This window comes from Eschrichtius robustus, chromosome 3 (assembly GCF_028021215.1).
Source record: "Eschrichtius robustus isolate mEscRob2 chromosome 3, mEscRob2.pri, whole genome shotgun sequence".
In the NCBI taxonomy this organism is placed as follows: Eukaryota; Metazoa; Chordata; class Mammalia; order Artiodactyla; family Eschrichtiidae; genus Eschrichtius; species Eschrichtius robustus.
Window position 1 is genome coordinate 123,820,116 of NC_090826.1, and position 17,318 is coordinate 123,837,433.

Consider the following 17,318-nt stretch of genomic DNA (forward strand, 5'->3'; position numbering starts at 1 on the left):
TAAACGCTGAAGGGTTTTTTTTATAGAACTGTGTACCCTCAAGTTGCTGGTGGGATGTAAACTGGTAACAGCCAGTAGTGAGAACAGAATGGAGGTGCGTTGAAAGGTAAAAATTGAACGACCATATGATCTAGTAGGCCCAATGCTGGGCCTAACCCATGAGAAGACCAGAATCCAAAAGACACAGGCTGGCAATCCGGCACTGCATCAATATTTAGCATAGCCAAGACTCGGAAATAACCAAAATGTCCATCCACAGAAGTATGTAAAAAGAAGAAGTGGTCCATGTACATAATGGAATATTCGCCATGGAAAAGAAGGAAACACTGCTCTTTGCAGCACCATAGATGAGCCTAGAGATAATCACAGAACATGAGGTAAGTCGGAAAGCAGACGACAATTATCCTGTGATATCACTCCTAGGTGTTACCTAACAACTGACACATATGAACATATTTCCACAGAGAACGACTCCCACAGACTTAGAAAACAAACTATGGTTATCTTAAGGGAGAAGTGGGAGGAATGGATACATTCAGATTAGGGTTACCATACGTATACAAATACATATTAAACACATGTATCAAACAGACCGACCATATACCAAGGGAGGTCTACTGAACGCTCTGTAATAATTTACACGGGGGCCTGCCTGGCGGCACCGTGGTTAAGAATCTTCCTGCCAATGCAGGGGACACAGGTTCGATCCCTGGTTCGGGAAGATCCCACATGCTGCAGAGCAACTAAGCCCGTGCACCACAACTAATGAGCCTACGCTCTGGAGCCCATGAGCCATAACTACTGAGACCAGGTGCCACAACTACTGAAGCCCGCACGCCTAGAGCCCGTGCTCCGCAACAAAAGAAGCCACTACGGTGAGAAGCCCGTGCACCGCACCGGAGAGTAGCCCCCGCTCACCGCAACTAGAGAAAGCCCACAGGAAGCAAAGAAGATCCAACTCAGCCAAAAATAAATAAAGAAAGAAAATAAATTTATTTAAAAAAATAATAGTAATTTACATGGGCAGAGGATCTGTACATGAATAAATATATATAATGTTCAACTGGCCCCGATTGTGTACACCTACAACAAACACTATTCTACTCATTACCCCAATTTAAAAAATTAAAACCACGAACAGCAATTAATGAGACATAAAGTTATGGGGGTTGTCTCTGGCCCATTCCATTCTCATTTACAACCTAGGAACACGACTTTCAGGAAGGCTCAGCTGCCCTGGTAACCAGATTTGGGGATGGAGAAATGCTGCCGCCTTGTTTCCGGTTCCCACAAGAGCAGCTTTAAACACTGGGCTAACGGTCACTTAAGATTCACAGTAATTGTAGGGCTGTAAATGAAACGTTTCCTCAAAAAATGTCCTGGGGTAGGTAATGGCCAAAAAAGTTCACGACACGGAAAATTTTTCAAGAAACAGTTTCAAGAGGTAAGTGTTACTCACACTGTTATTTTAAAAAAAAAGAAGAACATGGATAAAAGCTCAATATCAGGAATTATTGGTTGGATGCAAATCCAAACTACAAAAAGATTTCACCACCTAATATTCAAAATGCCATCCGTAAACAGTCTACAAACAATGCATGCTGATGGGTTGGTGGAGAAATGCATACCCACTATGCTGTTGGTTGGACGTAAACTGGTAACAGCTAATCATGAGAACAGAATGGAGCTGCGTTTAAAAGGTAAAGAAATTGAGCTACCATACAATGCGGCCGATCCCCTAATGGGCCTATCACCTAAGACCAGAATCGGAAAGACACAGACAGGCAAACATGCACTGTAGCAATATTTACAATAGCCAAGACATTCAAGCAAACAAAAGGTCCATCAATAGATAAATGGACAAAGAAGAAGTGGTGGACACACCGAATGGAATATTAGCCTCAGAAAAAATAAATGAACAATGCCGTTTTCAGGACTACAGATGAGCCTAGTAATAATCATATTAGGTTAAGTAAGTCAAAAGGGAATGACAAATATCCTATGATATCATTTATACATGTTATCCTAAGATTGCTACCAATGAACATATTTCCACAGAAAAAGAAACTCACAGACTTATAAAACAAACTAATGGTTAACCAAAATGAAAGGTGGGAGGATGGACAAATTAGGATTATGGAGCTAACAAACATATACTAATGTATGTTAAGTGTATATAAACATACAACACATAAACTGTGTGAATTATATAATCACCAATATATATAAAATATATAATGACAAAACACCTACCATATACCAAGGGAGGTCTACTCAACATTCTGTAATAACATACATGGTAACAGCATCCGAAGAACAAGAGACATATGTATGAATCATTGAGCAGACTCTGTACAGCCAGCCAATCACAACACTCTAATCAAATTTACTCTGGTAAGAAATAGAAACTAAATGTAAAAAAACAAACATAAGTAAGGAGACGTAAACTTCTGGGGTCTTGTCCCAGCACATTCCACTCTAATTCATAGGCGAGGAACACGACGTCCAGGAAGACTCTGTTGCCCTAGTAACAAGAGTTGAGAACGTCATAATGCTGCCGCCTTGTGGCTGTTTCCCACAACAGCAGCTTTAAATCCAGTGCTAATGTGTGCTTAATAGTCACAAGGATTGCAGGGCTGTAAATGACACCTGCCCTCAAAAAATGCCCTGGGGTAGGGAATAGGCAAGAAAATTCAACACATGACAAATTTTCCAAGAAGTCAATATGAAGAGGGAAGTTGTACTCACTCTTTAAAAAAAAAGCAAAAGAAAAAAATGGACATGCGTAAAGCGCAGTATAAGGAATTATTAGTCACGTGCAATTCCAACCTCCAGAAAGGTTTCAGCTCACACCAGTCAAATGACCATCAGCAAAAAGTCTACAAACTATGAATGCTGAAGGGGTTTTAGAGAACTGTGTACCTTCTAGCTGCTGGTGGGATGTAAAGTGGTAACAGCACTAAGGAAAACTGAATGGAGCTGCTTTAAAAGGTAAAAACTGAGCTACCATATGATGCGGCAGGGCACCTTCTTTGCCTATAACCTAAGACCACCAGAAACGGAAAGACAGAGGCAGGCAAATGTGCAATGCAGGAATATTGAAATAGCCAAGACATGGAAGGAAAGAAAAAGGTCCATACACAGATGAGTGAACAAAGAAGAAGTGGTATACGGACAGAATGGAATATCAACCACAAAAAAAAATAAAAGAATGGCATATGCAGCACCACAGAGGAGCCTAGAGATAATCACACAATGTGAAGTAAGTCAGAATGTGAAAGACAAATGTCCTATGCTATCACTTATGTTATCTGAAAATTCATAAAAATGAACATATTTCCATAGAGAAAGGCAGTCTCAGATTGACAAGACAAACTGATGGTTAAGCCAAAGAAAAGGTGTGAAGGATGGATACATTAGGATATTGGGGTTAACAAACATATACCAATACATATAAAATATATCATCCCCAAAGACCTACGGAATACCAAGAGTGGTCTACTCAACACTCTGTAATAACCTACATGGAAAAGGACCCAAAGATCAATAGATGTATGTATATGTGTAAATGAACAAGATTCTGTACACCTAGAACAAAAGGCATTTTCAATCAAACTTGCTCTGAGAAACACTACTACTTAAAGACACAAACAAGAATTAAGGAGGCTAAAACTTATGGGGGTTTGTCCTGGCACATTCCACTCTAATCTGCAACCTAACAGCACAACTTGCAGCAAGGTTCCGTTTCCCTAGCAAGCAGAGATGGCAACGTAGCAATGCTGCCACACTAAGGCCGTTTCCTCAAACAGCAGCTTTAAATCCACTGCTAATGGTCACTAATATTCACAAGGACTGCAGGGCTGTAAATGACTCATGCCCTCAACAACTGTCCTGGGGTAGGGAATGGCCAAAAAAATCCAAACGCGGCAAATTTTTCAAGAAGGCAATTTGAAGTTGTAAGTTTAGCTCCATCTGTAAAAAATGAAAAGGACATTGATAACACAAAACATCAGGAATTATTAGTCGCATGCAAATCCAATCTACACAAAGGTATCACCTCTCACCAGTCAGAATGACCATCAGCAAAAAGTCAACAAACAATAGATGTTGAAGAAGTTGTGGAGAATAGTGTAACCTCTCGGTCTAAGTGGGATGTAAACTGGTAACAGCCAATAATAGGAACAGAATGGCAGTGCGTTTAAAGGTAAAAACTGAGTTACCATATGATCTGGAAGACCCACTGTTGGGCCTGTCACCTGTGAAAGCCAGAATCAAAAAGACACAGGATGGAAAATCGTGTATTGCAGCAGTATATACCATGGCCAAGACATGGAAGCAACAAAAATGTCCATCAACAGATGAATGGACGAAAAAGTCGTCCATGTACACAATGCAGTATTAGACACAGAAAAGAATGAAACAATGCCGGTCGCAGCACCATAGGTGAGGCTACAGATAATCACACAACTTGAATTAAGCCAGAAAGCGAGAGACACATATCCTATGATATCACGTATAGGTGTTATCTAAAAATTCATAGGAAGGAACCTATTTCCACAAAGAAGGACATTGACATGTTCAGAAACAAGCTTGTGGTTAGCCAAACGGAAAGGTGTGAGGAATATATCACGCAGCATATTGGGTTTAACAGACATATGCTAATATTTATAAAATATATAATCATCAAAGACATACCGAATACCAAGAGAGGTCTACACAACAGTCTGTAAAAACATACATGGTAACAGGATCCAAACATGAAAAGATATATGTATCAATGAAAGAGATTCTGTACACCTAGAACAAACACAACATTGCAATTAAATTTGCTCGGAGAAAAATGAAAATTAAACTAAGAATACCAACAGCAAATAAGTAGATATAGTTTTCGGGGGTTTGTCCTGGCACATTCCACTCTACTTTACAACCTACAAACAGGACTTCCAGGAAGGCTCTTTTCCCTTAGTAACCAGAGCTGGGAATATAGAAATGCTGCCTCCTTGTGGCCGTTTCCTGCAACAGCAGCTTGAAACCCAGAGCTAACGGTCATGTAATATTCACAATTACTACAGGGCTCTCAATGACACCTGCCCTCAAAAATCGTACTGGTGCAGGTAATGGCCACAGGAATTCAGAACATGGCAAATTTTTCAAGGAAACAATTTGAAGAGGTAAGTTTCTCTGTTTTACTTAAAAAAAAAAGAACGTAGATAAAAGCTCAATATCGGGAATTATTAGATGCATGCAAATCCAAATTACAAAAAGGTATCACCACCCAACACTCAAAATGTCATGTATAAAAAGTCGACAAACAATAAACGCTGAAGGGTTTTTTTTATAGAACTGTGTACCCTCAAGTTGCTGGTGGGATGTAAACTGGTAACAGCCAGTACTGAGAACAGAACGGAGGTGCGTGGAAAGGTAAAAATTGAACTACCATATGATCTAGTAGGCCCAATGCTGGGCCTAACCCATGAGAAGACCAGAATCCAAAAGACACAGGCTGGCAATCCGGCACTGCATCAATATTTAGCATAGCCAAGACTTGGAAGTAACCAAAATGTCCATCCACAGATGAATGTAAAAAGAAGAAGTGGTCCATGTACACAATGGAATGTTCGCCATGGAAAAGAAGGAAACACTGCTCTTTGCAGCACCATAGATGAGCCTAGAGATAATCACAGAACATGAGGTAAGTCGGAAAGCAGACGACAAATATCCTGTGATATCACTCCTAGGTGTTACCTAACAACTGACACATATGAACATATTTCCACAGAGAAAGACTCCCACAGACTTAGAAAACAAACTATGGTTATCTTAAGGGAGAAATGGGAGGAATGGATACATTCAGATTAGGGTTACCATACGTATAGAAATACATATTAAACACATGTATCAAACAGACCGACCATATACCAAGGGAGGTCTACTGAACGCTGTGTAATAATTTACACGGGGGCCTGCCTGGTGGCACCGTGGTTAAGAATCTTCCTGCCAATGCAGGGGACACAGGTTCGATCCCTGGTTCGGGAAGATCCCACATGCTGCAGGGCAACTAAGCCCGTGCACCACAACTAATGAGCCTACGCTCTGGAGCCCCTGAGTCATAACTACTGAGACCAGGTGCCACAACTACTGAAGCCCGCACGCCTAGAGCCCGTGCTCCGCAACAAAAGAAGCCACTACGGTGAGAAGCCCGTGCACCGCACCGGAGAGTAGCCCCCGCTCACCGCAACTAGAGAAAGCCCACAGGCAGCAAAGAAGATACAACTCAGCCAAAAATAAATAAATAAATAAATAAAATTTATTTAAAAAAATAATAGTAACTTACATGGGAAGAGGATCTGTACGTGAATAAATATATATAATGTTCAATTGAACCTGACTGTGTACACCTACAACAAACACTATTCTACTCATTACCACAATTTAAAAAAATTAAAACCATGAACAGCAATTAATGAGACATAAAGTTATTGGGGTTGTCCATGGCCCATTCCATTCTCATTTACAACCTAGGAACACGACTTTCAGGAAGGCTCAGCTGCCCTGGTAACCAGATTTGGGGATGGAGAAATGCTGGCGCCTTGTTTCCGGTTCCCACAAGAGCAGCTTTAAACACTGGGCTAACGGTCACTTAAGATTCACAGTAATTGTAGGGCTGTAAATGAAACGTGTCCTCAAAAAATGTCCTGGGGTAGGTAATGGCCAAAAAAGTTCACAACACGGAAAATTTTTCAAGAAACAGTTTCAAGAGGTAAGTGTTACTCACACTGTTATTTTAAAAAAAAGAAGAACATGGATAAAAGCTCAATATCAGGAATTATTGGTTGGATGCAAATCCAAACTACAAAAAGATTTCACCACCCAATATTCAAAATGCCATCCGTAAATAGTCGACAAACAATGCATGCTGATGGGTTGGTGGAGAAATGCATACCCACTATGCTGTTGGTTGGACGTAAACTGGTAACAGCTAATCATGAGAACAGAATGGAGCTGCGTTTAAAAGGTAAAGAAATTGAGCTACCATACAATGCGGCCGATCCCCTAATGGGCCTATCACCTAAGAAGACCAGAATCGGAAAGACAGACAGGCAAACATGCACTGTAGCAATATTTACAATAGCCAAGACATTCAAGGAAACAAAATGTCCATCAATAGATAAATGGACAAAGAAGAAGTGGTGGACACACCGAATGGAATATTAGCCTCAGAAAAAAAAATGAACAATGCCGTTTTCAGGACTACAGATGAGCCTAGATATAATCATATTAGGTTAAGTAAGTCAAAAGGGAATGACAAATATCCTATGATATCATTTATACATGTTATCCTAAGATTGCTACCAATGAACATATTTCCACACAAAAACAAACTCACAGACTTATAAAACAAGTTAATGGTTAATCAAAATGAAAGGTGGGAGGATGGACAAATTAGGATTATGGAGCTAACAGACATATACTAATGTATGTTAAGGGTATATAAACATACAACACATAAACTCTATGAATTATATAATCACCAATATATATAAAATATATAATGACAAAACACCTACCATATACCAAGGGAGGTCTACTCAACATTCTGTAATAACATACATGGTAACAACATCCGAAGAACAACAGACATAAGTATGAATCATTGAGCAGACTCTGTACAGCCAGCCAATCACAACACTCTAATCAAATTTACTCTGGTAGGAAATAGAAACTAAATGTAAAAAAACAAACATAAGTAAGGAGACGTAAACTTCTGGGGTCTTGTCCCAGCACATTCCACTCTAATTCATAGTCGAGGAACACGACGTCCAGGAAGACTCTGTTGCCCTAGTAACAAGAGTTGAGAACGTCATAATGCTGACGCCTTGTGGCTGTTTCCCACAACAGCAGCTTTAAATCCAGTGCTAATGTGTGCTTAATAGTCAGAAGGATTGCTGGGCTGTAAATGACACCTGCCCTCAAAAAATGCCCTGGGGTAGGGAATAGGCAAGAAAATTCAACACATGACAAATTTTCCAAGAAGTCAATATGAAGGGGGAAGTTGTACTCACTCTTTAAAAAAAAAAGCAAAAGAAAAAAATGGACATGCGTAAAGCGCAGTATAAGGAATTATTAGTCACGTGCAATTCCAACCTCCAGAAAGGTTTCAGCTCACACCAGTCAAATGACCATCAGCAAAAAGTCTACAAACTATGAATGCTGAAGGGGTTTTAGAGAACTGTGTACCTTCTAGCTGCTGGTGGGATGTAAAGTGGTAACAGCACTAAGGAAAACTGAATGGAGCTGCTTTAAAAGGTAAAAACTGAGCTACCATATGATGCGGCAGGGCACCTTCTTTGCCTATAACCTAAGACCACCAGAAACGGAAAGACAGAGGCAGGCAAATGTGCAATGCAGGAATATTGAAATAGCCAAGACATGGAAGGAAAGAAAAAGGTCCATACACAGATGAGTGAACAAAGAAGAAGTGGTATATGGACAGAATGGAATATCAACCACGAAAAAAAATAAAAGAATGGCATATGCAGCACCACAGAGGAGCCTAGAGATAATCACACAATGTGAAGTAAGTCCGAATGCAAAAGACAAATGTCCTATGCTATCACTTATGTTATCTGAAAATTCATAAAAATGAACATATTTCCATAGAGAAAGGCAGTCTCAGATTGAGAAGACAAACTGATGGTTAAGCCAAAGAAAAGGTGTGAGGGATGGATACATTAGGATATTGGGGTTAACAAACATATAGTAATACATATAAAATATATCATCCCCAAAGACCTACGGAATACCAAGAGTGGTCTACTCAACACTCCGTAATAACCTACATGGAAAAGGACCCAAAGATCAATAGATGTATGTATATGTGTAAATGAACAAGATTCTGTACACCTAGAACAAAAGACATTTTCAATCAAACTTGCTCTGAGAAACACTACTACTTAAAGACACAAACAAGAATTAAGGAGGCTACTCCACATTGTGTCATAACCTACATGGGAGAAGGATCCGAAGAAGAATACATATATGTATTTGTGTAAAAGAACCACATCTTGCACACCTAGAACAAACAGAAGAGTGTAATCCAATTTGCTCTGATAAAAAATAAAATTGAATTAAAAACACAAACAAGAAGTAATGACATAAACTTAAAGGGCTTTTTCCTGGCACATTCCATTCTACTTTACAAGCTAGTAACTCGACTTCCAGAAAGGCTCTGCGGCCCTAGTAACCAGATTTCGTACTGGAGAAATGCTGCCGCCTTGTGGCCCTTTCCCACAACACCAGCTTTCAACCCAGTGCTAAAGGTCACTAAATATTCACAATAATTGCAGGCATGTAAATGACCCAGGCCCTGAAAAAAAATCCTGAGGTCGAAAATCGACCAAAAATTCCAAAGACGGCAACCTTCCAAGAAGAAAATTTCAAGAGGTATATTGTACTCACATTGTTTTTCTTTTTTTCTTTAACAGAAAAGAAAAAGGCATGGAAAAATGCTGAACATTAGGAATTATTAAAGACATGAAAATCCAAATTACAAAAACCTATCAGTTCACAACAGTAAGAATGGCCATCAGCAAAAATGGTGCAAATAATAAATGCTGAAGGGCTTTTGGGGAAATGCGTACCCCCGGTGGTCAGTGGGATGAGGTAAGATCCACTAATGAAAACACAATGGAGGTGCCTTGAAAAGGTAAACATTGAGCTACCAATCAATCAAGGATACCCACTGCTTTGCCTATCACTTGAGAAAATGAGAATCAAAACGTCACAGGCTGGCAAACCTGTACTCCAGCAATACTTACCATAGACAACACTTGGAAGCAAGGAAAATGTCCTTCTACAGAGGAAGGCACAAAGAAGAAGTGGCCCATGTACACAATGGAAAATTACTCCACTAAAAACTATAAATTAAATTTAAAAAACAAACAATGTAAGGCGACATCACCTATTGTCGGTTTATCCGGGCACCTTCCACTCTAATTTCTAACCGAGGAACAGCCCTGGCAGGAAGGTCCGTTTCCCTAGTACCAGCATGGGGAACGTAGAAATGCTGCAACGCTCGGGCCGTTACCTGCAACAGGAGCTTTAAAACCGGTGCTAATGTTCACTTCATATGAAAAAGTACTGCAGGGCGGTAAATGAAACGTGCCCTCAAAATGTCATGAGGGTGGTAATGGCCAAAAATTTTCAAAATGTGGGGTATATACTTTATGAAAACAATTTGAAGAAGTAAGCTGTAATCACAGTTTGAAAAAAATAAAAAAGGATATGCCTTAAAGTGCAATTTGAACGGATTATTAGACGCATGCAAATCCAACCACAAAGAGGTATCAGCTCACACCAGTCAGAATAACCATCAGCAAGAAAACTACAAACACGAAATGCTGAAGGTGTTTGGAGAAATGCATACACTCACCATTAAGTGGGACGTAACCAGGAAAGAGCCACTAATGAGAACAGAATGGAGGAACCTTTAAAAGCTATATATTGAGTTACCATATGATCCAGCAGGCCCATTCCTTGACCCATAAACTAAGCAGGAAGAACTGGAAAGACACAGGCAGGCAAATATGCATTGCAGCAGTATTACAATAGCCAAGATACAGAAGCAACCAAAAAGTCCAACAACAGATGGGTGGACAAAGAAGAACTGGTACCTGTACAGAGAGAATATTTGCTTGGGAGAAAAAATGAAACAATGCCATTTGCAGCACCATAGATGAGTCTAGAAGTAATCACGCAACTTGTAGTGAGTCACAAAGCGAAAGACACCTATCCTATGATATCACTTATAGGTGTTACCTAAAAATTGATACCAATGAAGATATTTCCAGAGAGCAAGGCAATCACAGATTAATTAAACAAACTCATGGTTCGCCAAATGGAAAGCTGGGAGGATTGGCTACATTACGATATTGCGGTTAACAGAGATATACAAACACATGTGAAATAAGTAATCACCAAAGACCTACGGAATACCAAGAGAAGACTACTCGGCATTGTGTCATTACCTATATGGGAAAAAGATCCGGACAAGAATACATATATGTATATGTGTAAAAGAAACACTTCTTGCACAAGTAGAACAAACACAACAGTGTAATCAAATTGGCTCTGATAAAACATAAAAATTAAATTCAAAAAATGAACAAGACGTAATGAGACATAAACTTCAAGGCCTTTTTCCTGGCACATGCCATTCTAATTTACAAGCTAGTAACAGAACCTCCAGAAAGGCTCTGCTGCCCTAGTAAACAGATTTCGTAAAGGAGAAATGCTGCTGCCTTGTGGCCGTTTCCCACAACAGCAGTTTTAAACCCAGTGCTAAAGGTCACTACATATTCACAATCATTGCAGGCCTGTAAATGACATAGACCCTGAAAAAAAATCTTGAGGTCGACAATAGATTAAAAAAGAGCTATGTTCCAAGAAGAACATTTCAAGAAGCATATTGTTCTCACACTTTTTTTCTTTTTTTAATAGAAAAGAAAATGATGTGGAAATATCCTGAACATTAGGAATTGTTAAGAACATGCAAATAAAAATTACAAAAACATTCCAGCTCACACCAGTCAGAATGGCCATGTGCAAAAATTCTGTAAACAAAAAATGTTAAAGGGGACGTGGAGAAATGCATACCCTCGGTCTAAGAGGGATGTGGTAAGACCCACTAATGGAAATACAATGAAGGTACTTTGAAAACGTAAACAGTGAGCTACCTCATTATACAGCAGGCCCCTTCTTGGACCTATAACCTAAGAAGACAGAATTGGAAAGACACAGGCAGGCAAATCTTCATTGCAGCAGTATAACAATAGCCAAGATATGGAAGTAACCAAAAAGTCCACTAACAGATGGGTGGACAAAGAAGAACTGGTACATGTACAGATGGAATATTTGCTAGGGAATAAAAATGAAACAATACCGTTTGCAACATCAGAGAAGAATTTAGAAGTAATCACGCAAATTGTAGTAAGTAAGAAAGCGAAAGGCACCTATCCTATGATATCACTTACAGGTGTTACCTAAAAATTGATACCAATGAAGATAATTCCACAGAGAAAGGCAATCACAGATTCATTGCACAAACTTTTGGTACACCAAATGGAACTGTGTGAGGATTGGATACCTTACGTTATCGAGGTTAACACAGATATACAAACAGATGTGAAATGCATAATCACCAAAGACCTACGGAATACCAAGAGAAGGCTACTCCACATTGTGTCATAACCTACATGGGAGAAGGATCCGAAGAAGAATACATATATGTATTTGTGTAAAAGAACCACATCTTGCACACCTAGAACGAACAGAATAGTGTAATCCAATTTGCTCTGATAAAAAATAAAATTGAATTAAAAACACAAACAAGAAGTAATGACATAAACTTAAAGGGCTTTTTCCTGGCACATTCCATTCTAGTTTACAAGCTAGTAACTCGACTTCCAGAAAGTCTCTGCTGCCCTAGTAACCAGATTTTGTACTGGAGAAATGCTGCCGCCTTGTGGCCCTTTCCCACAACACTAGCTTTCAACCCAGTGCTAAAGGTCCCTAAATATTCACAATCATTGCAGGCATGTAATTGACACCTGCCCTCAAACGGAATCCTGGGGTTGAAAATCGACCACAAAATTCAAAAGAGGGCAACCTTCCAAGAAGAAACTTTCAAGAGGTATATTGTACTCACACTGTTTTCCTTTTTTTCTTTAATAGAAAAGAAAATGGCATGGAAAAATGTTGAACATTAGGAATTATTAAAGACATGCAAATCCAAATTACAAAAACCTATCAGTTCACAACAGTAAGAATGGCCATCAGCAAAAATGGTGCAAATAATAAATGCTGAAGGGGTTTTGGGGAAATGCGTAGCCCCGGTGCTCAGTGGGATGAGGTAAGAGCCACTAATGAAAACACAATGGAGGTGCCTTGAAAAGGTAAACATTGAGCTACCAATCAATCAAGGTTTCCCACTGCTTTGCCTATCACATGAGAAAATGAGAATCAAAAAGTCACAGGCTGCCAAACCTCTACTCCAGCAATACTTACCATAGCCAACACTTGGAAGCATGGAAAATGTCCTTCTACAGAGGAAGGCACAAAGAAGAAGTGGCCCATGTACACAATGGAATATTACTCCACAAAAAATATAAACTAAATTTAAAAAACAAACATAAGTAAGGAGACATCACCATTTGTGGGTTTTTCTGGGCACGTTCCACTCTAATTTATAACCGAGGAACACCACTGGCAGGAAGGTCCGTTTCCCTAGTACCAGCAATGGGGAACGTAGAAATGCTGCCACCCTCGGGCCATTACCTGCAACAGCAGCTTTAAAACCTGTGCTAATGGTGAATTCAAATGAAAAATTACTGCAGGGCTGTAAATGAAACGTACCCTCAAAATGTCTTGACGGTGGTAATGGACAAAAAATTTCAAAATGTGGCACATTCTTTAAGAAAAATTTGAAGAAGTAAGCTGTAATCACAGTTTGAACAAAATAAAAAAGGATATGCCTTAAAGCGCAATTTGAATGGATTACTGAACGCATGCAAATCCAACCACAAAGAGGTATCAGCTCAAACCAGTCAGAATAACCATCAGCAAGAATACTACAAACACGAAATGCTGAAGGTGTTGTGGAGAAATGCATACACTCAACATTATGTGAGACATAACCAGGAAAGATCCACTAATGAGAACAGAATGGAGGCGCCTTTAAAAGGTATATATTGAGCTACGATATGATCTAGCAGGCCCATTCTTGGACCTAAAACCTAAGAAGGCAGAATTGGAAAGACACAGGCAGGCAAATCTGCATTGCAGCAGTATTACAATAGCCAAGATATGGAAGTAACCAAAAAGTCCATCAACAGATGGGTGGACAAAGAAGAACCGGTACCTGTACAGATAGAATATTTGCTTGCAAAAAAAAATGAAACAATGCAATTTGCACCAGCATTGATGAGTCTAGAAATAATCACGCAACTTGTAGTGAGTCACAAAGCGAAAGACACCTATCCTATGATATCACTTATAGGTGTTACCTAAAAATTGATACCAATGATGATATTTCCACACACAAAGGCAATCACAGATTCATTAAACAAACTTATGGTTCACCAAATGGAAAGGTGTAAGGATTGGCTACATTACGATATTGGGGTTAACAGAGATATAGAAACACATGTGAAATACGTAATCACCAAAGACCTACGGAATACCAAGATAAGACTGTTCGACATTGTGTCATTACCTACATGGGGAAAAGATCCAAACAAGAATACATATATGTATATGTGTAAAAGAAACACATCTTGTGCAAGTAGATCAAACAGAACAGTGTAATCAAATTGGCTCTGATAAAACATAAAAATTAAATTAAAAAAATGAACAAGAAGTAATGAGACATAAACGTAAGGGGCTTTTTCCTCGCACATGCCATTCTAATTTACAAGCTAGTAACACGACCACCAGAAAGGCTCTGCTGCCCTAGTAACCAGATTTCGTAATGGAGAAATGCTGCTGCCTTGTGGCCATTCCCCAAACAGCAGTTTTAAACCCAGTGCCAAAGGTCACTACAGATTCACAATCATTGCAGGCCTGTAAATGACATAGACCCTGAAAAATATCTTGAGGTCGACAATAGATTAAAAAAGAGCTATGTTCCAAGAAGAACATTTCAAGAAGCATATTGTACTCACACTTTTTTTCTTTTTTTTTAATAGAAAAGAAAATGGTGTGGAAATATCCTGAACATTAGGAATTGTTAAGGACATGCAAATAAAAATTACAAAAACTTTTCAGCTCACACCAGTCAGAATGGCCATGTGCAAAACTTCTGTAAACAAAAAATGTTAAAGGGGATGTGGAGAAATGCATACCCTCGGTCTAAGAAGTATGTGGTAAGACCCACTAATGGAAACACAATGGAGGTACTTTGAAAAGGTAAACAGTGAGCTACCTCATTATCCAGCAGGCCCCTTCTTGGACCTATAACCTAAGAAGACAGAATTGGAAAGACACAGGCAGGCAAATCTGCATTGCAGCAGTATAACAATAGCCAAGATATGGAAGTAACCAAAAAGTCCACTAACAGATGGGTGGACAAAGAAGAACTGGTACATGTACAGATGGAATATTTGCTAGAGAATAAAAATGAAACAATACCGTTTGCAACATCATAGAAGATTTTAGAAGTAATCACGCAAATTGTAGTAAGTAAGAAAGCGAAACGCACCTATCCTATGATATCACTTACAGGTGTTACCTAAAAATTGATACCAATGAAGATATTTCCACAGAGAAAGGCAATCACAGATTCATTGCACAAACTTATGGTACACCAAATGGAACGGTGTGAGGATTGGATACCTTACGATATCGGGGTTAAAACAGATATACAAACAGATGTGAAATGCGTAATCGCCAAAGACCTACGGAATACCAAGAGAAGGCTACTCCACATTGTGTCATAACCTACATGGGAGAAGGATCCGAAGAAGAATACATATATGTATTTGTGTAAAAGAACCACATCTTGCACACCTAGAACAAACAGAAGAGTGTAATCCAATTTGCTCTGATAAAAAATAAAATTGAATTAAAAACACAAACAAGAAGTAATGACATAAACTTAAAGGGCTTTTTCCTGGCACATTCCATTCTACTTTACAAGCTAGTAACTCGACTTCCAGAAAGGCTCTGCGGCCCTAGTAACCAGATTTCATACTGGAGAAATGCTGCCGCCTTGTGGCCCTTTCCCACAACAACAGCTTTCAACCCAGTGCTAAAGGTCACTAAATATTCACAATAATTGCAGGCATGTAAATGACACAGGCCCTGAAAAAAAATCCTGAGGTCGAAAATCGACCAAAAATTCCAAAGACGGCAACCTTCCAAGAAGAAAATTTCAAGAGGTATATTGTACTCACATTGTTTTTCTTTTTTTCTTTAACAGAAAAGAAAAAGGCATGGAAAAATGCTGAACATTAGGAATTATTAAAGACATGAAAATCCAAATTACAAAAACCTATCAGTTCACAACAGTAAGAATGGCCATCAGCAAAAATGGTGCAAATAATAAATGCTGAAGGGCTTTTGGGGAAATGCGTACCCCCGGTGGTCAGTGGGATGAGGTAAGATCCACTAATGAAAACACAATGGAGGTGCCTTGAAAAGGTAAACATTGAGCTACCAATCAATCAAGGATACCCACTGCTTTGTCTATCACTTGAGAAAATGAGAATCAAAACGTCACAGGCTGGCAAACCTGTACTCCAGCAATACTTACCATAGACAACACTTGGAAGCAAGGAAAATGTCCTTCTACAGAGGAAGGCACAAAGAAGAAGTGGCCCATGTACACAATGGAAAATTACTCCACTAAAAACTATAAATTAAATTTAAAAAACAAACAATGTAAGGCGACATCACCTATTGTCGGTTTATCCGGGCACCTTCCACTCTAATTTCTAACCGAGGAACAGCCCTGGCAGGAAGGTCCGTTTCCCTAGTACCAGCATGGGGAACGTAGAAATGCTGCAACGCTCGGGCCGTTACCTGCAACAGGAGCTTTAAAACCGGTGCTAATGTTCACTTCATATGAAAAAGTACTGCAGGGCGGTAAATGAAACGTGCCCTCAAAATGTCATGAGGGTGGTAATGGCCAAAAATTTTCAAAATGTGGGGTATATACTTTATGAAAACAATTTGAAGAAGTAAGCTGTAATCACAGTTTGAAAAAAATAAAAAAGGATATGCCTTAAAGTGCAATTTGAACGGATTATTGAACGCATGCAAATCCAACCACAAAGAGGTATCAGCTCACACCAGTCAGAATAACCATCAGCAAGAAAACTACAAACACGAAATGCTGAAGGTGTTTGGAGAAATGCATACACTCACCATTAAGTGGGACGTAACCAGGAAAGAGCCACTAATGAGAACAGAATGGAGGAACCTTTAAAAGCTATATATTGAGTTACCATATGATCCAGCAGGCCCATTCCTTGACCCATAAACTAAGCAGGAAGAACTGGAAAGACACAGGCAGGCAAATATGCATTGCAGCAGTATTACAATAGCCAAGATACAGAAGCAACCAAAAAGTCCAACAACAGATGGGTGGACAAAGAAGAACTGGTACCTGTACAGAGAGAATATTTGCTTGGGAGAAAAAATGAAACAATGCCATTTGCAGCACCATAGATGAGTCTAGAAGTAATCACGCAACTTGTAGTGAGTCACAAAGCGAAAGACACCTATCCTATGATATCACTTATAGGTGTTACCTAAAAATT